The following is a 24,125-nucleotide window of genomic DNA, read 5'->3' on the forward strand; positions in this document are numbered from 1 at the left end:
CCAGTTCTGGAGGTGGAAGGGATGCTTTTTTCCTCTCTGTGATATCGGTGGTGAATGGGACTGCTCAGAAAGCATGTCGGATGGCTGAAGAAAGTCCTCCGCTTTGGGAAGATGGAAATTCATCCGTTGTTTCCGAAAGGTGATCTCCTAAGCTGACCACAGTGTGATTGCCCGCTGAGATGTAAATCCCCCAGCCATATGATGGGAAACCAGGTTCCTGGAGTCCTGCAAGGTGAAACTGGGGCCATATTTCACATGGGGCTTAAGCCCGTTATTGCTGATGAAAACAGGATTTTTAAAGGACATGCTTCTTTCACCCTTCAACCTCTTTCACTGGACCTTTAGCCAGGAGCTGGAGTGTTGTGTGCAGCCAAAGAATTCCTGGTATTTCCCATGATGTCACTGGGCTGAAACATAGGAGCGCCTTCTTTTTTACCTCATCTGCAGAGTAGAGGTAATTGTGTTCTTGATGACATATTATCAACTTAATACATGCAAAACAGGCCCTCGCACCAGGACATTGCATTGTAACGCGTTGTATTTTTTTTTTTTATTGTATGCCTTGTATTTTCCATCTTTATTCCAACCCCCGTTTTTGTCTCCCTCTCCCACTAAAGGTTTCTAAAGGCATTCACTTTCATATGTCTAAAATACATCCTTAAACCAACAAGGTCCTACTGTAAAGCACAGGGAACTCTGCTTAATATTATGTGGCAGCCTGGGTGGGAAGGAAGTTTGGGGGAGAATTGTGTTAGTTTCACAGTCTTGTCCTACTCTTTGTAACACCATGGACTGTAGCCTGCCAGGCTCCTCTGTCCACGAGGTTTCACAGCAAGAATACTGGAGTGGTTTGTCATTTCCTACTCCAGGGGGTCTTCCTGACCCAGGGATTGAACCCAGGTCTTGTGCATTGCAAGTGAATTCTTTACCATCTGATCCACCAGGGAAGCCCCTTGGGGGAGAATGGATACATGTATGTGTATGGCTTAAAACTATCACAGCATTGTTAATTGGCTATATTCCAAAATAAAGCAAAAACTTTAAAATACGTCCTTAAATATTTTTCCTTTAAAAGCATATCGTGAGTTTTTTCACCCACTTATTTTACATAAAATCAGTAAGCTACCAATCTCAGCTTGTTACTTGCCTTGTTTACTTAACATCCTAGTTTTTAAACTGCCCTTGTTGCTATATGAATATGTTAAAATGTATGCAAATATTTTCTATGTTTATTTATTTCTAACTAGTGCAAAGTGTGCATTCCCCACATTTTCAGTATCATTCCCCTAGAGTTGGACACCTAGGTGATTTCCAGTTCTTCTGCAGGACAACCTGAGCTGTAAAGGTCTGTGTATGATTTTTCCTGGAGGTAGATTCTTGGATCCAAAGGTGCATCTTACTTAAATCAAGATGGATTCTATTCAAGTCATGTTGGAATTAAAGATGCCAAAGCCACTTGGTGGTCAACTTTGCCGAAGCCCCTTGTTTTCTCCAGGGTATATATTTCCCTGCATTTGTATAAAGAGGGGATTTGGATGAGAAAACCTCTGAGGGCTCTCCCGGCATTTAGATTCCACTACTAACTTGCAAGCCAGCTGTGTTTATCAAACAAATGGAAGAAAAGTTGGACAAAATATGGTAGTCCATCATCCAAATATTTGGAAGTAGCCAGATGTTTAGCATCTTGTAGACACCACCTAGGAGGCTTTTCTCAGTGTTCTTAGGTGGCTAGCTCAGGGGCATTTGTGTTCTTTTAGGTTCCCAGAATTCTCTTCTGCTCAGAAGTCTAATGTTGACTCAGGCTTGCAGAGGCCCTCCAGTCCCTTAGGAATCTGAGCTTCAGCTCTGTTCAACTCAGAGTTTGCATCTGTCTGTCTATCATCTATGTATCCATCCATCCATCTATCTATCTGTCATCCTATTTATTTGTTTATTTAAGGGAGGGGATTCAATATTTATATGGGTTTCCTAGGTGAAGCAGTTGGTAAAGAATCTGCTTGCCAGTGTAGGAGATGCAAGAGACTTAAGTTCGATTCCTAAGTCAGGAAGATCCCCTGGAGTAGGAAATGGCAACCCACTCCAGTATTCTTGCCTAGAAAATTCCATGGACAGAGCAGCCTGGCAGGCTACAGTCCATGGGGTTGTAAAGAGTTGGACATGACTGAGCACACACACACACACACACACACACACATTCAATATTTATGAGGTTAATGAAAACATTGACTTTAAGATCAAATAACATGGTTCAGACAGATATGGGTTCAAATGACTAGCTATTTGCCCTTGGGCCAGAAACCACTTCTTGACACCTCAATTTCCTTATCTACATATTACAAAAATGAAGATGGTAATGCTTACTTCAGGGCTTCTCTGGTAGCTCAGTGGTGAAGAATGCACTGCAGTGCAGGACCTGCAGGAGACGCATGTTTGATTCCTGGGTTGGGAAGATCCCCTGGAGGAGGGCATGTAAACCCACTCCAGTACTCTTGCCTGGACTGTTCTTGCCCATGGACGGAGGAGCCCAGTGGACTGCAGTCTATAGGGTCACTAAGAGTCAGAAATAACTGAAGCGACTTAGCATGCACACACGCACACAATGCTTACTTTACTGGCTTATGGTGAAGATCAAATGAGACCATGGTGGTAAGAACTTAGTTCAGGACCTGACACAGAGTAAACTTGTAGTTTACCAAGAAAAGAGAGGGTGTGCCACAAATATTTTGGTACTCTTCCCATGGGGAAATGAGGTCTTAGACCCTTCCTATTGACTCTGGGTGGACTTGTGACTTCTTTGACCAATAGAATGTGGCATAAGTAACCCTATGTGATTTCTGGGGCTAGGAGGTAAAGCAACGTGTTCATTCTTCACTGGAAGACTGCTGCTGCTAAGTCGCTTCAGTCGTATCCGACTCTGTGTGACCCCATAGACAGCAGCCCACCAGGCTCCCCCGTCCCTGGGATTCTCCAGGCAAGAACACTGGAGTGGGTTGCCATTTCCTTCTCCAATGCATGAAAGTGAAACATGAAAGTGAAGTCGCTCAGTCATGTCCGACTCCTAGCCACCCCATGGACCAGGCTACCAGGCTCCTCCGTCCATGGGATTTTCCAGACAAGAGTACTGGAGTGGGGTGCCATTGCCTTCACTGGAAGACTAGCCACTGGGAAAGATGTCTAACTACTCTGGGGCCGCCATATTGGATCAGTCGCTGATAGGCACTTTGGGTAACAGTCGTGTCTGAACCTGGCTTTCCAGCCATCCCTACCAAGATACCAGCCACACAGAAGGAGATTCTCTAGTCCCAGGTATTCGAGTCTTCCCAGCTGACTCTAGACAGTGAAGCAGAGACCAGTCCTCTCCTCTGTGCCCTGTCAAGATTCTTGATTCACAGAATACATAAGCATAATAAGATGATTGTTATTTTATGTCATTATGTCTGAGGTAGATTAAGTTGTGATAATAATTGGAATACCCTGAACTATTAGTATTATTATACCCTTTGGGGGCAACACTCCAATGTTATGTCTTCTAAGAAGATATATTATTTTTCAAGCTTTGTTGAAGTATAACTGACTAATAAAATGGTAAGATATTTAAAGTGGAAAAGGTGATGACTTGATATATGTGTACATTGTGAAAGAATCTGCCCCCCCATTGATTTAACACATCTATCACCTCACATACTATCTTTCCTAATTTCTTTCTTTCTCTCTGTCTTTTTTTTTTTTTTTTTGGTGAGAACTTTAAGCTCTGCTCTCTTAGCAAATTCAATTATTTAATACAGTGTTATCAGCTATAGTCACCATTTCATATATCTTCAGAGCTTATGTATCTTATAACAGAAAGTTTGTACCTTTTTACCAGCATCTCCCTATTTCCTCCACCACTCAGCCCCTGACAACCATTTTTCTACTCTTTGTTTCTACTTTGACTTTTTTTTTTTTTAAAGATTCCACATATAAAATATGATGCAAAGTTCCCAGGCAGCCCGGTGATAAAGGATCCACCTGCCAATATATACATATATATATATATTGTTGTTGTTGTTTAGTTGCAAAGACATGTCCGACCCTCTTACGACCTCATGGATTATAGCCCGCCAGGCTCCTCTGTCCATGGGATTTCCTAGGCAAGAATACTGAAATGGGTTGCCATTTCCTTCTCTGGGGAATCTTCCCAACACAAGGATCAAACCCATGTCTCCTGCATTGGCAGGCAGATCCTTTACTACTAGACCACCTGGGACTTTGCATATGTGTGTGTGTGTGTGTGTGTGTGTGACTTTTTGTTGATCCCCTGACAACAATGCTGTGAAGCAGATGCTATTTTATTTATATTTCAGAGATGAAGGGACAGAAGCTTAAATAATTTCCCCCAAAGTCATGTAGCTAACAAATTGTTAAACTCTCTTTCTGACTCACATAGTAAGTGATCCTGAAATGATCACTCTAGACATTTAAAAAAAACTTTATAAAGGTTTTTTTTTTTTTTTAATTTGGACCATTTTTTAAGTTCCTATTGAATTTATTACAAAATTGCTTCTGTTTTATATTTTGGTTTTTTGGCCATGAGGCATGTGGGATCTTAGCTCTTCAACCAGGGAGCAACACCTGCACCCCTGCATTGGAAGGCCAAGTTTTAACCACTGGACCACCAGCGACATTCCTGGAAATTTTAATTACAGAGGTTACATTCATGTCTGGTTCTTGTGAGGACCTTGACTGTGAGACCTGACCAGACAATTTTCACCCTCTACACCCCAGTTTCCTACGTCCCATTTGAAAACCAGCCATGTTTTGCCAGAGAAACAATCTGATATCCACTCTTCCAGAGTGAAGCTTTTTGGAGAAATCAGAGAGAAAGGGACCTATAAGCTTTCATCACTGGCAGGGAAACTTTTTGTAAAGAGATAACACATTTTCTAAAGTGATGTTGTTTAGTGGCTAAGTCATATCTGACTCTTGAGACCCCATGGACTGTAGCCCACAAGACTCCTCTGTCCATGGGATTTTCCAGGCAAGAACACTGGAGTAGGCTGCCCTTTCCCTCTCCAGCATCTAAAGTGACACAAGTGCCCCCAGACTGAAGGACCCCCCCCCTCACATCTGAGGACCCCGGATGCTTTGGTCCGAGCAGGCCCCGGAAGAGGATGGAAGACCCGTAAGGCCTTGTCCCTGGGCCCACCCCCCACCCTCAACCCATACCTTAAGTGACGGTAACCATAAAGCCACTAATAAAAACATCTCCACCGGTTCTATTTACCCAGCTGTGTATCTCAACATCGGCTGCTGACATTTTTAATACTCTCTCATGTCTCTGTCTTCCACAGGATTCATTTGAAGCAGCCCACAGGGAAGGGTGTTGCTGAGGAAACAAAACCCAGACCCCCCAGGCCTCTGAGTGAGGGGTGGGAGCTTGCTGGGAAAACACTTCCACCTGAGAAGCACAAAGGACCCCAGAAGTAGAGGAAGCTGGCCTGAGGCCAACCGGAGGTATGGGAGCGGCTGAGCCCAAAGAGGGAGGTCTGGAGATGGGGCACTTACCCTCCCAGGGCGAAGGCAGACAGGGCCCCACGCTTGGGCAGTGAAGAGGGCGTTGCTGTGAAGTCCCATGGCAGCAAGGATTGTCGGGGGGAGGGGGGCGTGGGGTTCTGATTTTTTTTAAACTTTTTATGAACTATGGGATATCTGTAGGAAAAAAAAAATCCACAACATTGAAACAAAGAGCTCAATGAAATCAAAAGGTAAACACCCATCCAACCAACCACGCCCAAGTCAAGAACTGGAATATTTCCAGGTCCCTAAGCTGTCTCCCTTCTGTGCCCTTCCAGTCAGCATCATTTACCCCTTCTCCCAAAGTGACCTCTTTTTTTAAAAAATATTTATTTATTTATTTGGTTGCTCTGGGTCTTAGTTGTGGCATCTGAACTCTTAGATGCGGAGAGTGGGATCTAGTTCCCTGACCAGGGATCGAACCTGGGCCCCTTGTATTGGGAGTGCAGGGTCTTAGCACGCATGGACCACCAGGGCAAGTCCTGTGACTCCTATCTTTACTTTTAACACCGAAGATGAGTTAGCCTGTTTTTGGACTTTATATAAATGAAACTGTTCTCTTGTATGGGCTTCCCAGGTGGCTCAGTGGTAAAGAATCCATCTGCCAATGCTGGAGATGTGGGTTTGGTCTCTGAGTTCGGAAGATTCCCTGGAGAAGGAAATGGCCACCCACTCCAGTATTCTTGCCTGGGAAATCCCATGGACAGAGGAGCCTGGTGTGCTATAGTCCATGGGGTTGCTAAGAGTTGGACGTGACTTAGCAACTAAACAACAACAAATTCTCCTGTAGCTGGTTTCTTTTACTTGAATTTGCCTGTGAGTTTCTTTACTGCTGGCTGTGAAGCTGTTTGTTTATTGCTGAATTGTGGACTATATCATGACTAATTAGTTGATTCCACTGTGGATGGGCATTTGAGTTTGGGGTTACTGTGATAAGTGTCGCTATGAATATTCTTCTCCCCGTCTCTTGGTACATTCGTATCTGATAGGTACATACCTAAGAGTGGTATTGCTAGAAACTATAAAAATTCCTAGAAGAAAACATAGGGGAAAACCTTATTCATATTGGTCTTTGCAATGCTTTCTTGAATATAATGCCAAAAGCACAGGCCAGAAAAAGGGAAAAATAGACAAGTGGGATTACATCAAATTAACAACCTTCTCACATAGCAAAGGAAACAAACGAACAAAATCAAAGACAGCCTAGATAATGGAAGAAAATATTTGCATATAATTTATCTGATAAAGAGTTAATAGCCAGAATATATAAATCTCCTACAATGCAATGACAATAAAACAAATAATTTTTAAAATGGACAACGGAAATGAAGGGATAGGTCTCCAAAGAAGATACATAAATGGGCGATAGGTGCATGAAAAGACGCTTAGCACCACCAATCGTTCAGTTCAGTTCAGTTCAGTTCAGTCGCTCAGTCGTGTCTGACTCCTTGCGACCCCATGAATTGCAGCATGCCAGGCCTCCCTCTCCATCACCATCTCTTGGAGTTCACTCACACTCACGTCCATCGAGTCAGTGATGCCATCCAGCCATCTCATCCTCTGCCGTCCCCTTCTCCTCCTGCCCCCAATCCCTCCCAGCATCAAAGTATTTTCCAATGAGTCAACTCTTAGGGAAATGCAAATCAAAATCACAAAGACATATCATCTGATACCTGTTAGGATGGCTATTATCAAACAAAAAGAAGATGATGATGATAACAAGTGTTATTGATTGAGGATGTGGAGAAAAGGGAACCCTTGAACATTGTTAGCAGGGATGTAAATTGGTGCACTCACTATGGAAAACAGTACAGAGGTTTCTCAAAAATTTAATAATACAGCTACCATATGGTTTTAGAAAAGGCAGAGGAACCAGAGATCAAATTGCCAACATTCACTGGATCATGGAAAGAGCAAGAGAGTTCCAGAAAAACATCTATTTCTGCTTTATTGACTATGCCAAAGCCTTTGACTGTTTGGATCACAATAAACTGTGGAAAATTCTGAAAGAGATGGGAATACCAGACCACCTGACCTGCCTCTTGAGAAACCTATATGCAGGTCAGGAAGCAACAGTTAGAACTGGACATGGAACAACAGACTGGTTCCAAATAGGAAAAGGAGTACATCAAGGCTGTATATTGTCACTCTGCTTCTTTAACTTATATGCAAAGTACATCATGAGCAATGCTGGACTGGAAGAAGCACAAGCTGGAATCAAGATTGCTGGGAGAAATATCAATAACCTCAGATATGCAGATGACACCACCCTTATGGCAGAAAGTGAAGAGAAACTAAAAAGCCTCTGATGAAGGTGAAAGAGGAGAGTGAAAAAGTTGGGTTAAAGCTCAACATTCAGAAAACGAAGATCATGACATCTGGTCCCATCACTTCATGGGAAATAGAAGGGTAAACAGTGGAAACAGTGTCAGACTTTATTTTTTTGGGCTCCAAAATCACTGCAGATGGTGACTGCAGCCATGAAATTAAAAGGCGCTTACTCCTTGGGAGAAAAGTTATGACCAAGCTAGATAGCATATTGAAAAGCAGAGACATTACTTTGCCAACAAAGGTCCGTCTAGTCAGGGCTATGATTTTTCCAGTAGTCATGTATGGATGTGAGAGTTGGACTGTGAAGAAAGCTGAGCACCAAAGAATTGATGCTTTTGAACTGTGGTGTTGGAAAAGACTCTTGAGAGTCCCTTGGACTGCAAGGAGATCCAACCAGTCCATTCTGAAGGAGATCAGCCCTGGGATTTCTTTAGAAGGAATGATGCTAAAGCTGAAACTCCAATCCTTTGGCCACCTCATGCGAAGAGTTGACTCATTGTAAAAGACTCTGATGCTGGGAGGGATTGGGGGCAGGAGGAGGAAGGGACGACAGAGGATGAGATGGCTGGATGGCATCACTGACTCGATGGACTGAGTCTGTGTGTCTGAGTGAACTCCGGGAGTTGGTGATGGACAGGGAGGCCTGGCGTGCTGCGATTCATGGGGTCACAAAGAGTCGGACACAACTGAGTGACTGAACTGAACTGAACTGAACTACCCTATGAACAAGCAGTCTCACTTTTGGGAATATAACCAAAGACATTGAAATCAGCATCTCAAAGAGATATCTACATTTCAAAGTTTGTTACAGCTTCATTCACAATAGACAAGATGTGGAAGCAACTTAAATGTCCGTTGATGAATGAAGGGATAAAGAAATGGTCGTATTAACACACAGTGAAACATTATTAAGCATTTGAAAAATGGAAATACTACCATTTGTGACAACATGAATGATCCTTGTGGACATTATGCTAAATGAAAAAGCCAGACACAGAAGCACAATACTACATTATTCACATCAGCAATCTAAAATAGTCAAATTTATGGAAGCAGGAAGTTAGGATGGTGATCACCGGTGGCTGGGTGGAGAGGCCAATAGGTTAGTGTTGATCAAAGGGTACAAAGTTTCTATTTTGCAAGTTGATTAAGTCCTGGAGATCTATATGTTACAGTATATGTAGTTTAAAATGCAGTATTGTATACTTAAAAATTTGCCAGGACATTAGTCCATATGTTAATATTCTTACCACAAAAAATACATGAATAAAAAAGTGGGAGGGGAATAAAAGGAGAAAAGGTATAAGATTTACAGTTAAAAATCAATGTTGTGACAATGAAAACAATTTTGATAATCATCTCTTTTAAGATATAAGATGTAGTAGGTAGAATGACTCCCAAGTAAGTCCACATCCTAGTTCAGGGATACACGTTACCATGTTACCTCACACGGCAAAAGGGCCTTCATAGATGTGACCGTTTTGAGATGGGGAGACTCGGGCACAGAGAGAGTTGGAGAGGGAGATGGGAGGACAGTAGAGGATTTGAAGATCTCCCTCTTTAACAAATGCACGGTTGGCTTTGAAGACAGAGGATGGAGCCATAAGCTAAGGAATGCTGGTGGCCTCAAGAAGCTTAAAAAGGCAAAACGATGGCTTCTCCCCCAGGTCCTTCAGAAGGGACAGGGCTCTTCTTTTTCAGGCTGTGTTGCACAGTATGTGGGATCTTAGTTCCCCAGCCAGGAATTGAATCTGCAGCCCCTGCAGTGGAAGCATGGTGTCTTAAATATTGGACTGACAGGGAAGTTCCACATACCTCTTCTGATGTCTTGATTTTTAGCCCAGTGAAACCCATTTCAGACTTGTGACTTCAAGATTGGTACGACAATGAAATTGTGTTGTTTTAAGTTAATGAGTTTGTGGTAATTTGTTACAGCTGCCACAGGACAACTAATACATAAAAGGACAATCTGGTTTTATGCCTGGCTTTGCCTCTTTCTGCAATGGTTGATGCCTTCAGAACTCTATAGACTAGACTGGGTGCAACCTAGTCGCTCACTTTGGGGCAGTCAGAACCTAAACATTGGCTACAGTGGATTCTAAAGCTTTTCCCAATACTTTTGACATTTAGGAGATAATATTTCTAGTGAGAAAATTAGATGTGTCAGGGCCCTTAACGTTTTCTCTCAGCGTTTCTTCATTGAACCGCTCTAGAATCTTGTGTTTCAGTGTGGTCCCCAGACCAACAGATGCAGTATCATCTCAGTAAACCAGCACATAAAATGCAGAATCACAGAGTCCATGTAGAGACCCTACTGAGTCAGAATCTGCACTCGAACAAGAGCCCCAGGAGGTTAGAGACCCTAGAGTCAGAATCTGCATTCAAATAAGATCCTCAGGAGGTTTATGCCTGGAGAAGGAAATGGCACCCCACCCCAGTATTCTTGCCTGGGAAATGCCATGGACAGAGGAGCCTAGCAGGCTATAGTCCATGGGGTCACAAAGAGTCAGACACCTCAGCGACTTAACAACAACAATGGGAGATTTATGCGTGTGAGTAAGTTTGAGTTGCATAGTTTAGAGATCTTAGTGCATTGATCCATCTCTCCAGGAGTCCTCAGAGAAAGCGTCAGAATAGTTGTTTCCTTTTTAAAAAATAAAATAGAGATGGCCCTGATTGTGAGCAAATGTGCAAAGGCAGAACCAATGTCTCCAGCTACTGATGCTGGGGTTGGATTCAGGTGCACATGGGGTTTCTCACTGTCACGTGATGCTGTTTCTAGGCTGAGGGAAAGCAGACACTTGTTTGTTTTCTCCAGGAAATACATCCAAAGAGAGGTTCGTGATGTTCTCGGAAAGGGGCCAGAGGTTTCACCCAGCTAGGAGCAAGGATAGACGAACAAAAGATGCTCGTGTTTCCTTCAAAATGGTCATAATTTAATTTCTATCCAGTGTTGCCTGGGTACATTGCAGACTCTCAGAAGCTGTTGATTCTTTTTTTTTTTTTAAGTCATGCAACAGGGCTGTTTTGGTTTACATCTTCTCTAAGTAAAGCCATACAAATGCCATGTTTCTGAGTCTACATGTCGCCAGGAACACACATATGGAGTGTGGTAGGGATGTGGTTGTGTAAGAGAATGAGGCAGCCGACTGTGGGCGAGAGAAAGGAACAGACCTGAGACTTTTCAGCTCCAAGACACATGGTTCGTGATCTTGGTGAGTTTCTGCTTTGATTCCAGATCCAGTGATTCTCCATTTCAGAAATGAATTCAGACTGAAAACTACCCGAGAGAAGATAGGAAATGTCAGGGAACTGAAAAGGAGGTCTCGAGTACGAAAATAGACCAACATTAAGAGAAAGAATCATAATTCTTTTGTCTTGGGAGGAAAATTGCTTTTGCCTTCCATTTTCATGGGGTTCCCTGATGGCTCAGCTGGTAAAGAATCCACCTGCAATGCAGGAGACCTGGGTTCAGTCCTTGGGTTGGGAAGATCCCCTGGAGAAGGGAATAGCTGCCCACTCCAGTATTCTGGCCTGGGGAATTCCATGGACTGTATAGCCCATGGGGTCACAAAGAGTTGGTCACGACTGAGTGGCTTTCACTTTCACTTCCATTTTCATATTTCCTTAGGTGACATTGCAGGTAAGTGAGAGATTTGGGTACTTAGAACCCAGATCCAAATAAAGCATCTTCATTAAAGATGGTTGGGAATTGGATGGTAGCATTTTTCACATTGGGTTTTCTTAAGTCAAGTTATGACCCTTTTGTGTTGGTTGCTCATTCGTGTCCAACTCTTTGTGATCTCATGGACTGTAGCCCACCAGGCTCCTCTGTCCATGGGATTTCCCAGGCAAGAATGCTGGAGTGGGTTGCCATTTTCTTCTCCAGGGGATCATCTCAACCCAGGGATGAGACCCATGTCTCTTGTGTTGGCAGGCAGATTCTTTACCACTGAGCCACCTAGGAAGCCCCACATAAAGTATAAGAAATTTCCAGAATAGGTAAATCCTTAGAGATGGAAAGTGGAAATGGGAAGTGACTGCTGGATAGTATGGGTTTTCTTTACCTTCTGAACCACCAGGGAAGCCCACAAACCTTTTGGGGACTGTTATTTTTCATGGTCTGTAATTATGCAGAGCAATGGGAGAAGGATGGTTTGACTTTGAGTTATTTTTAAAATGATTCATTTTGATATTTGGCAAAACTAAAACAATTTTGTAAAGTTTAAAAATAAAATAAAATTTAAAAAAAGAATACACAGAAGAACTATACAAAAAAAAAAAAGTATTCTTTTAGACAATATCCTGCTAAACATCAGTATAAGGATTGATCTAACTTATTACACAATCAACCAAAACCAATTTACCACAAAGCCTGGTATGTAAATATACAAATTCTTCTTAAGATGCCAGAATTATAAATTAGTTTAAAAATACAGAGGAATGGCAGGCAGAGAATCTCAGGAGTTGTCCCTGGCATGCGATGGGCTGACGGTTTTATACACATAGTCTCCCATAATCATCAACATTCTTACAACGTGTGGTGCTATCTTATTACGATTTTAGTGATGAAATGAACTGAAGGTCATTCCCCTGTGTTTGCAAAAATGAGGAAGCAAGAAATTTGAAGTCAAATCGATGACTTGGGCTTTCTGATTTCTGTTGAATTCTCTCATCAAATTCCCACCACAAACACAAACCGCTGGTTTAGTATTGCTGATCAGTTTTACAGCTAAAGAAACCGAGGATCCGTGTTTGGTGTCACTCCATTTTTAAATAGCAGAGTTGGAGTTCATACTGAGAAATATCACACTGATCTCAGTGTTTGAACTTGCAGTGGATCAAAGTCACCCAAGGGAGGGAATCTCTTTGTAGACATGGGACAGCTCCATAGTTTGATGGTGGTCACTCAACTGCATACCTGTGCTAATATTTCATGAAACTCTACACAACACACACACACATACAGACACCCACACACAGGAGTACACACACTGGTGACATCTGAATAAGGTCTGTACCTGAATTAATAAGCACCACAGTCAAGCAATTTCCTGGTCTTGACAATATACTCTGGTCATGTCAGATGTTATCCCTGGGGGAAGCTGGGCAACCAGTACAAGGAACCCTCTATACTATTTTGCAACTTCTTGTGAGTCTTGTTATTTTAAAATATTGTCTTCAAATTCTTTAATGTTTTTCTCCCATGGAGAGATGGAATCCCTGTTTCCTCCCATTGATTCCGTGAAGCCTCTATAATGTCTATAGGTCAAATACAGTGGGCTAGAGGACTTCCTTGGTGGTCCAGTGGTTAAGATTCCATGCTTCCAATGCAGAGGATTCAGGTTTGATCCCTGGTCAGGGAACTAAGATGCCACATGCCACATGGCCAATATATATATATATAGAGAGAAGGAGAGGTACTATGCCAGATTTTAGGCTCAAGTCTCAAGAATTTGGATGCCTCCCTCCCTGAATCTTGCGATACTATTTTTGGAAGTTCTGAGCCTGACATCAGACTTCCCTGAGGCTTTCATGGGGAGATGCTACGGCCAGGCATTCAATCAACAATTCTAGATGAACGTAGCTTTCCATTCATCCCTGCTAAATCACCAGTAACAGATAAGAGACTTAGACTCTCCAGACCAGCCCATTCTCCAGCTGATTAACCCTGAGTTACATCCACTAACGCCACACAGGGCCAAAAACCACGTAGCTGAGCCCTGCTCAAATCCTTGACCCACAAAATCATGAGATGTAACAAGATGGTGTTGTTTGATGCCTCTTAATTGTGGGTAGTTTGTTATATAGCAAAAGATAAGAAAACAGACTTTTCATTATCTGGTAAAGAAAGGCAAGGGGCTAGATACACAAAATTAGATGATGTAACACAGCAGGCATTTCCTGTCCTTCTTTTGGCCTCAGTAAGACTGACTTTACCTTGAACATCACTTCCTCCAGGAAGCCTTCCTGGATGCTATAAATAGACTGAATTAGCTGCCTCTTCCCTTTCTCCCCTTTGGTTAGCAGTCATCAGGAGTATCTTGATAGTATGCTTCATTCTTCTTTCTCTCCTACCACACAGCAAACTCCATGAGGTCAAGGACTAATTTTGTCTAACACAGCATTATGGCACTCTGCCTACTGCAAAACCTATAATAGGTGATTATTGATTTGGGGAATTGGAGGATAATTGCTTTAAATATTGTGTTAGCTTCTGCTATACTACATTGTGGATCAGCTTTGTGAAGTGGTAGTTGTTCAATCATGTCCTACTCTTTGTGACTCCATGGACTGTAGCCCACCAGGCTCCTCTATCCATGGAATTCTTTAGGCAAGAATACTGGAATGTGTTGCCATTTCCTTCTCCAGGGGATCTTTCTGATGCAGGGATCAAACCCCAGTCTCCCGTATTGCAGGCAGATTCTTTATCATCTGAGCCACCAGGGAAGCCCCATGTATATATATACATATAACCCAGCTATATGTATTCACATACCCCTCCCTCTTAAGCCTCGCTCCCATCTGCCCCCATCCCAGCCCTCTGGGTCATCACAGAGCACTGAGCTGAGCGCCCTGTGCTACAGCCGCTTCCACTAGCTGTCTGTTTCTACACACAGTGCTGTGTACATGTCAGTGCTACTCTCTCAATACATCCCACCTTCTCCTCCCCCTGCTGCGTCCGCAAGTCCGCTCTCTACATCTGCATCTCTATTGCTGCCATGTAAATAGGTTCATCAGTACCATTTTTCTAGATTTCACATATACGTGTTGATATCCGATATTTAGTTTTCTCTTTTTGACTTAGAAGTAAAGATACGGGTCCTCTCCCAAATCCTGCTCAGCTCCGGTCTCACGTAGTTCTTTCTCTCCAGAGCATTGGGGCAGGTGAGAAGGATCCAGGTATGCCTCGAGTACCTGTCAGACAGATCCTAAGTCCACAAATCCATCTGCTGGGCAACAGCTCAGAAGGAGCAGGAGCCGGGAGGGCAGAGAGACCAAGCGTGTGCCCGCCAGTTCCCCACCAAGCTGGCGCCACCCTGGTTTGCTTATTTTCCTGCTCAGCCACTTTGGCCCTAGGAGGGCCGTTTCCACGGGCTCCTGCCTGGTTGGCCATCAGCAGGGGAGCTCCCCAGTCCCTCCTGTGTTTGCCTTTGTGGCTCCCTCATTTAGCCTCTCGGGGAGGTGACCTGGCACCTCCCGGGCTGCCCTTGAAAATTCCAATCACAACAAATATTTACTGAGAATTACCCTCCAGCAACGCTCTGCCCCGGACAAAGCGTCAACCGCCAGGAGCTTAATATCAGGTTGACCCAAAAGTTTGTTCAGGGTTTTCTGTAACATGGAAAAACTCACATGAACTTTTTGGCCAGCCTAATATTTCAGGGGCCTTTAAAATTTTTGCGATTAAATATTTATTTATTTTTGGCTGTGCTGGTTCTTCATTGCTGCACACAGGCTTTCTCTATTTGCAGCCAACAGGGGCTGCTCTCTAGTTGCGATGTGCAGGCTTCTTTTGTTGCAGAACACAGGCTCTAAGGTGCACAGACTTCAGTAGCTGCAGCATATGGACTCAGTAGTTTTCAGCTCCTGGGCTCTAGAACACAGGCTCAGTAGTTATGGTGCATGGGCTTAGTTGCTCTGTGGTATGTGGGACCTTCCCGGACCAGGGATCGAACCCGTGTCTCCTGCATTAGCAGGCAGATTCTTTAGCACTGAGTCACCAGGGAAGCCCTTCAGTGGTGTTTTTATCTGGTGGAAGGTGAGAGATGACAGAAAGAAAACTGAACCCCTGGCTTGTTCCTGAGCAGGTGCAGGGGGTGACCTGGAGTCAGCACTCATGGGCTTGCAAAAGCCAACTGACGTGCGTTCAGGAACTTTGTGAGCTAGCTGTTAAACGGGTGGCTTGAGAGTGGCCATGGTGGAAGTATACACCTCACAACAGCACACACTAGAATCCAGCTCCCCCACACCAGCGTGCCAGCACACTACCGGGAGATTTCCTTCCTCTTTGTGAGCCTGCTTCCCTATCTGAAAAATGGGTTATAAATTCTTAACTGGAAACATTGCCCAAATCCTGGGACAGTATGGTGCTTGGCACATAGCAGGGGACTCAGGAATGACTAGCTCCCTCTCCAACCCACTCTCTTCTTCCTGAACCAACATGGAAAGTTCACTGTGGGTTCAGTGTTCCTTTAGCTTTATAGATGGATGAGTGAACATCACTGAGCCGGGGAGAACAGGCATTTTAAGATGGAACGTGGGACAGTTACTCAGGGTAAGCAGTGTCCCTAAAGTTTTTCAGGATCTCTTTCCACTCCAGTATTGATAAGGCGGTGGGGGCAGGGAGAATAAGATCGGGCACAGATATTGATGAAGCACATTAACATGTGAGGATCCGGGTAGCTTTGTAAGTTGCCCAGTTTGGGACAAGGGTACACTCATGATTCTTCTCTTTGGTCATTCATTCAAAAATGCATTTATTGAGCATCACAACAAGCCAGCTAATGTCTGAGCCAGACTCTGGGTATGCAGCTATGAACAGACATTTTCCCTGCCCTTATGCCCTTTGTCCAGTAGTCATGCTTGGATGTAAGAGTTGGACCATATAGAAAGCTGAGCGCCAAGGAATTGATGCTTTTGAACTGTGGTGTTGGAGAAGACTTTTGAGAGTCCCCTGGATTGCAAGGAGATCAAACCAGTCAATCCTAAGGGAAATCAGTCCTGAATATTCATTGGAAGGACTGATGCTGAAGCTCCAATACTTTGGCCACCTGAGGCAAAGAACTGATTCGTTGGAAAAGACCCTGATGCTGGGAAAGATTGAAGGCAGGAGGAGAAGGGGACGACAGAGGATGAGATGGTTGGATGGCATCACTGACTTGATGGACATGAGTTTGAGCAAGCTCTGGGAGTTGGTGATGGACAGGGAAGCCTGGTGTGCTGCAATCTCTGGGGTCTCAAAGAGTCAGACACAACTGAGCAACTGAACTGAACTATGGAACTGAATGGATTAATAGTGAAGACGATGATGGAGAAAGCCAATAAAAGTGCCTAGATGTGGGGCTTCCCTGGTGGCCATTGGTTAAAATCCATCTTGCAATGCAGGGGACTCAGATTTAATCCCTGGCCAGGAAACTAAGATCCCACATACTGCAGAGCAACTAAGCCTGCATGCCACACCAGAGAGCTCAAGTGCAACAACTACTGAGTCCGAGTATTGCAGCTAGAGCCCGTGTGTCACAAAGAAAGATTCTGAATGACACAATGAAGATGCTGTGTGCTGCAACTAAGACCTGACACAGCCAAATAAATGAACGGGTATTTTTAAGTGTGTAAGTGTAATATAAGGGAAATGCAAGCCATTGCATAGGCAAGGGAAACAGTTTTTGTTGGAAGCTAAACAAGTGACCTATAAGCAAAGCTTGAGGGAAAATAACCTTTTGTCAGGCTAGATGGGAATGTGCAAACAGACTCCTGGATGCCTCCTGGTGTTCCTGCCTTGGGTAATCCTCTCCCCTTGGTGTGAGTAGGACCTGAAACTTGCTATGACTAATAGAACAAGACAAAGGAGATGCAATGTCACTTTCATGATGACTTAGCAGAGGACTGTAACTTCTGTCTTGCAAACAGACTTTCTCTTTTGCCTTCTTGACCTGCATGGACATGTTGAAAAGGTCAATGTGACAGGGAATTGGCAGCACCATCCAGCCAACAGCCTAAAATGAACTGAGTCCTATCCACAGCCCAGTGGGTTTGGAAGTGGTTCCTTCTCAGTCCCAGGCCACAGCTTGATTGTAGTCTTGTGAGAGACCCAAAGCAGAGGACTCAGCTAAGCCAGACCCAGACTCTTGACCCATGGAGACTGTGAGTTATTAAATATACTTTTGTTTTAGGCCACTAAGCTTGTGATCATTTGTTATGCAGCATAGTTAACTGATACAAAGTGCGTACCAGAATTTATTCCAGGTACAGAGAACCATATGTGTGAAGAGGATGAAAGAGAGAGAGTCTAAACACTGGAGGAAGGATAAGCAGGCTGGAAACTGGAGTGACTATGAGAACAAAAGGGTGCTGAGACGTGAGGCAGAAAGGCTAGCCCAGGTCATGTTCTACAGGCCCACAGGGGCCATGGAACAGTTTCTGGCAATTATATTGAGAACTTGGCTCAGCTGGTAAAGAATCCGCCTGCAATACAGGAGACCTGGGTTCAATCCCTGGGTTGGGAGGATACCCTGAAGAAGGGAAAGGTTACTCACTCCAGTTTTCTGGCCTGGAGAATTCCATGGACTGTATAGTCCATGTGGTCACAAAGAGTCAGACATAGCTGAGTGATTTTCACTTCACTTTACTTTACTTCATACTGGGAACTCAGACATCAATGAAAAATTGGTAATTGTAAGCTTGATGAAATTTGCTTTTTCAAAATTCATAGGTGAGGAGTCCCCCTGGGTAGCTCAGACCAGGAGTTGATGGTTGATTTATAGGGAAGTGGACACTTTCAAGAAATATTTGGAGGTAGGATGGGTAGGATTTGATGTCAAAGTGGATACAGGGAGAGACAGATGTAGAGTCACCTATTGAAATGGAAAAAGAGGTTTTGGATTTCAGGTTTTTGATGCAGCTAGAATATTCTGGATCTGTCTGGGGAGCTTAAAGGCTAAGGTGGAAATCAGTCTTTTGATCTCAACTTCTGTCTGGGTTGTCTTGACCTCCCTCAGGCATGATGGTTTAGAATTTGCCTAGCTGCTGAGCACAATTAACACACTGTGTAAAGATTTCATTAGCATGTGGAAAAGGCCTGGCTGCAGAATAAATCTCCATGTCATTTTGTTGATGTTAATTATTTCATCTGAAAGCACTCAAAAATGTGATTGACTATACCTTGGTCAGAGGAAATGTGTTGATCTCCCTGGGGAGCCAAGGCATAGCTCAGAATGATATGGATTTATTTAGAATGTCTGAAGTCCCCTCCCCTCACACTGTAGGTTTATCAGGGATGGATTATTGCAAGAAGTGTGTGGAAGCCACAAAATGATCTAGTTCTATTTAATGAGAGCTATTGTTGTTGTTTGGTCACTAAGTCTTGTCCAACTATTTGCGACCCCATGGACTGCAGCACGCCAGATTCCTCTTTCCTCCACTGTCTCCTGGAGTTTGCTCAAATTCATGTCTGTTGAGTCAGTGATGCTATCTAACCATCTCATCCTCTGCCTCCCCCTTCTCCTTTGGCCTTCAATCTTTCCCAGCATCAGGGTCTTTTCCAGTGAGTCGGCTCTGTGCTTCTGGTAGCCAAAGTATTGGAGCTTCAGCTTCAGCATCAGTCCTTCCAATGAATATTCAGGGTTGATTTCCTTTAGGATTGGCTGGGTTCATCTCCTTGGTGTTCAAGAGACTCGTAAGCATCTTCTCCAACACCATAGTTCAAAAGCACCAATTCTTTGGGGCTCCGCCTTCATTATGGACCAGTTCTTATATCCATACATGACTACTGGAAAAACCATAGCTTTGACTATATGGACCTTTGTCAGCAAAGTGATGCCTTTGCGTTTTAATATGCTGTCTAGATTTGTCATAGCTTTCCTTCCAAGGAGCAAGCACTTTCAATTTAATAAGAGAGGGGACATTAATTCATTCTTCCTTTATTTATGTCTTCCCACTATTTTTTCTTATGTGCAATTCATCTGTAAAGGTTTTAATAATTGGCCCGTAAAGTTGCTTGACTTTTGTAAGCCTTAGTTTTCTCTTGTTTGAAGCTTGGCACTTCATACTCACAATCAAGCCATCGGGGCTCAGATCTTGGTGAAGCCTGGTTGGCTTTTCCTACCAGAATGTAAGCCCTCACAGGGCTTATATTATGTTTATATGTTTATATAAACATATATAAGACAAAATTATGTTTATATGTTTCACTAATGCTTTTGGAGACACTGGGGACACAATAAGTGTTTGCTGAATGAATAAATGACATGTATATTGCAATTGACATCTAGAAAGCCCTCAGCAAGTAGCAGCCATCTCCTCTCTTTTATTCCTCCCTCTTCCTCCCCTGCTCTGTTCGTCTCCTTCTCTCTTTCAGCCTCCTCCTCTATCTTCTTCCTCTTGAGTTTGAGAAAAAGAGAAAATGACTGAGATACCCTCATGACTGGGTATCTGATTTGCTGTTGGCTTTCCTAGCATATGTATGATCATATCTGTTTCTTTTTATATTATGAAATCAGAAGATTATCTTTTCTGGAGAGAACTGGTTAAACCTGAGCAGAAGAGATCAGTGCTATGGGACCCGCAGGTCAGTTCTTCCTTGGAAAGGATGTTTCTCTTGTGGGAGGTGGTTGATGAGTATCATACTTGTTCCTTGATTTAGATGCTATTTGCTTCAGCTCAGGGAAAAATGAAGTTACCCTAAGAATTGAGAAGGTGAACAGTCTAGACTTTAATTCCCTGCTTTTCTAAATGGAATACTCATCCTTCATGTATTCATCCATCCATCCACCCATTAATCCCCCCATCTTCCCATCTATACAGCCATCCAGTCCCTCACTCACTTATTCACTCATGAGCTCATTCATTTTTCTACTCAAAGAAGCATCTGTTGCCCATCAGCATGCACCCCACTTCATGCTAGAAACTGGGGATATCATGATGACCAAGATGAGCATAGTTCATGCCCTCAAAGGAGCTTGTAGTCGAGTGCAGGCACTTCATAGGCTATCAGGGAGCAGGAAATTCTGCAGAATGGTTCAGATTGGAGAGGACGCTCAGCCTCCATCCTGCAGATGGTGAGTGAAAGAAACTTTGGGGTAACAGACAATGAGCTAATTGCCTTCTAGAAATAGCATACATAACATGATACATAATGCTCTTCTCTACTGCCTGGTTAACAACTCCTAATACTAAATTCTCTCTGAAAATAACTGATGGACTTTCTGTCTCCAGCCTGGATCATGACTGACAGACACAGTTATGCAAAAGGTAAATAACACTATGGCCATGTTTACTTTCTAATATGAAATGAGTTAAAAAAAAAAAAAAAGCAAAACTATCAGAACAATATGATCAGAACCTTATTATCTTTTCTTAGCTATGTGCCTTTTTCATCAAAAACTGAAAAAATACTATACCCCAATGCAAAATAAAAAGTTCAAAAATAGAACCTGATATAGGATTGGAATATAACCTTAATTTGTTTCAGGTGTACAGAATAATGATTCAATGTACATATATATTGCAAAATGTAGGCTACTTAAGTCTACAGTTTCAACAAGTAGGCTTCCTAGGTGGTGCTGGTGGTAAAGAACCTGTCTGCTAATGCAGAAGATGTGAGACATGTGGGTTTGATCCCTGGGTTGGGAAGATCCCCTGGAAGAGGAAATGGCAACCCACTCCAGTATTCTTGCTTGGAGAATCCCATGGACAGAGGAGCCTGGCGGGCTATGGTCCACAGTCTCACAAAGAGTCAGACATGACTGGAGCGACTTAGCACACATGCAGTTAGTTAAGCCTAGTTAACCATTAGCACACAATATTACATATGTCATATTGTAATGGAACGTTTAGTATCTACTCTCCTAGCAACTTTCAGCTCTACAATATACAGTATTTTAAAATTTTATTCTTTAAAATACTTAATTGAAGATAGTTGACTTCATACAATTTTATATTGCTTTCAGGTGTACAGCATAGTACTTTGATATTTTTATAGATTGCACTCTATACAAAGTTATTGTAAAATGCTGATTCTATTCCCTGTGTTGCACATTAGTACCTTGTAACTTACTTATTTTATACCTAGTAGCTCGTGCCTCTTAATCCCCTCCACCTATTTTGCCCATTTCCCAATATTATTAATGTCAGTACTCTGTACATTCCATCCCAGGGCTTATTTATTTTGTAACTGGAAGTTTATGCACTTTGATCACCTTCGCCCATTTTCCCCACCCTCCACCTCCGGTGCCACCAGTTTGCTCTCTGTGTCTCTGAGTGTTTTATTTCTTAATGTGTAGAGAAGAAAGAATGAAAATGAAAGTAAAAAACTCAAAGTGATCAGCGGCAGCCTCTGATGGCCAGCACATGCATCCATATAATAGAAAGTGGAACACATGTATACCTGTGGTGGATTCATTTTGATATTTGGCAAAACTAATACAATTATGTAAAATTTAAAAATAAAATAAAATTAAAAAAAAAAAAAAGAAAAAGAAAGTGCCTAAGTCCTGCTTTGACTTCCCACGTGGCACAGTGGCAAAGGATCGGCCTGCCAATGCATAAGATGTGGGTTTGATCCCTGGGTTGGAAAGCTCCCCTGGAAAAGGAAATGGCAACCCACTCCAGTGTTCTTGCCTGGAGAATCCCATGGACAGAGATGCCTGGTGGGCTGTAGTAGATGGGGTCGCACAGAGTCAGACATGACTGGGGCTGAGCACACACAGAAGTCCTGCTTGGGTGAATCCTTTCCCCCTGTGGCTCACGAGAAGCCGGTGTGTCTGGCTCAAGGCACTTTGAAATTTTTCCTAGCGAGTTTGCTTCCCTCCCTCGCCTGTACTCCTGGGAGACGTAGTGGGGTCCTGGTTACCATCCATCCCACCTAGGAGCACCGAGGGGCTTCTTTTGATGTGGGCACAGTCAGGGAAGGAATTGTTTTAGGAGAACAGCCCGGCTGATCTTGGATCACATCTCTATGGCAACGCAGCTACTAGGACTGAATATCTGATTTTGTTTTGGGCTGTGGTGGCCACTAATTACAGGCAGTTCCGAGTCCCTTGGCTCTTCCCTAAAAAGGTCTGTGTTTATTTGTTGGCAAGGCTTATCTACTCTTTTCCCCTTTTGAACTCTCTTCCTCCTCCTCTTCTTCCATTTCTCCGGTCAGGGGGAAAAAAAAAAAAAAAAAAACTTTGTTCCCTCTGGAGGATGTTTGCTTTCCTGGTTGTTATGGAGACGAAGAGCAGATGACAAAGCAGGCTTGGGAAGGGAAGGAGGGGCACAGGGACCCAAGGTAGCCCTGCGCCCAATTTAAGATTGAGTTCAAACATATATCCAGGACTCAGTCATCTTGATCCAAGAGATTGACAGTCAACTCAATTTTATTCCCAATTTTCTCCTCAGGTGCTCCATTAAACACACAGAAACATGTCTTGTTTCCATTGTTTTTCTTTTAAATTTTTATTGGAGTATAGTTGCTTTATAATGTTGTGTTAGTTTCTGGTGTACAGCGAAGTAAATCAGCTATATGTGTGCAAATATCCTCTCTTTTTGGATTTCCTTCCCAATTTAGGGCTTCCTTGGTGGCTCAGACGGTAAAGAAACTACCTGCAGGAGACCTGGGTTCTGTCCTTGGGTCGTGAAGGTCTCCCGGAGAAGGAAATGACAACACACTCTGCATTCTTGCCTGGAGAATCCCATGGACAGAAAAGCCTGGTGGGCTACAGTCCATGGGCTTGCAGAGTCGGACATGACTGAGAGACTAATGCTTTTTTTTTCACTTTCCCATTTAGGCCATCACAGAGCCCTGAGTAGAATTCCCTGGGCCACAGAGTAGGTTTTCTTTGGTTACCTGTTTGTACATAGTACTGTATATATGCCAATCTCAGTCTCCCAGTTCATCCCACCCTCTCTTCCCCGCCTTGGTGTCCATACATTTGTTCTCTCTGTCTGTGTCTCTATTTCTGCTTTCCAAGTAGGCTCATCTGTACCGCTTTTCTAGATTCCATTGCTTTGTATCAGCTTGCAAATAGCTTTCAAAAGGCTATTCTGAGCAGAACACCCAATTGACTGGCTCGGCCCCTCGATTTTTCCTTTTTTTTTTTTTCAGCTCATCCAGTTCACAGCCAGTCACTCAGGAACACTAAGAACATCAAATATCAACCCAGCCCTTGAGAAGCTGGCAACTAGGAGGAATGGTTAAGACCCAGAACAAAGCGCATGGGCTTTGGACCCATCAAACCCGATTCCCAGAACTGGCTCCACTGCTCACCAGCTCCTTGGCCCGGGGCCATGCACTCAGCCTCTCTGAACTTGTTTGCTCATCTGTATAATGGACTGCCTGACACCTAGCTCTCTAGGCAGGATGAGAGAAAATGCGCATAAATCTACCAGCACAGTGCCTGACGCACGTAAGTGCTTATTTAATGAGTGGTTGTTCGGATTAACTTGATGTTAACAAATGAAACAGACATGTAATGGGAAAAAAAAGATAATATATGATAAAATGATAATATATGGAGTTAAGTGCTTCTAACAACAGA

The sequence above is a fragment of the Bubalus kerabau genome, chromosome 16 (assembly GCF_029407905.1).
Source record: "Bubalus kerabau isolate K-KA32 ecotype Philippines breed swamp buffalo chromosome 16, PCC_UOA_SB_1v2, whole genome shotgun sequence".
NCBI lineage: Eukaryota > Metazoa > Chordata > Mammalia > Artiodactyla > Bovidae > Bubalus > Bubalus kerabau.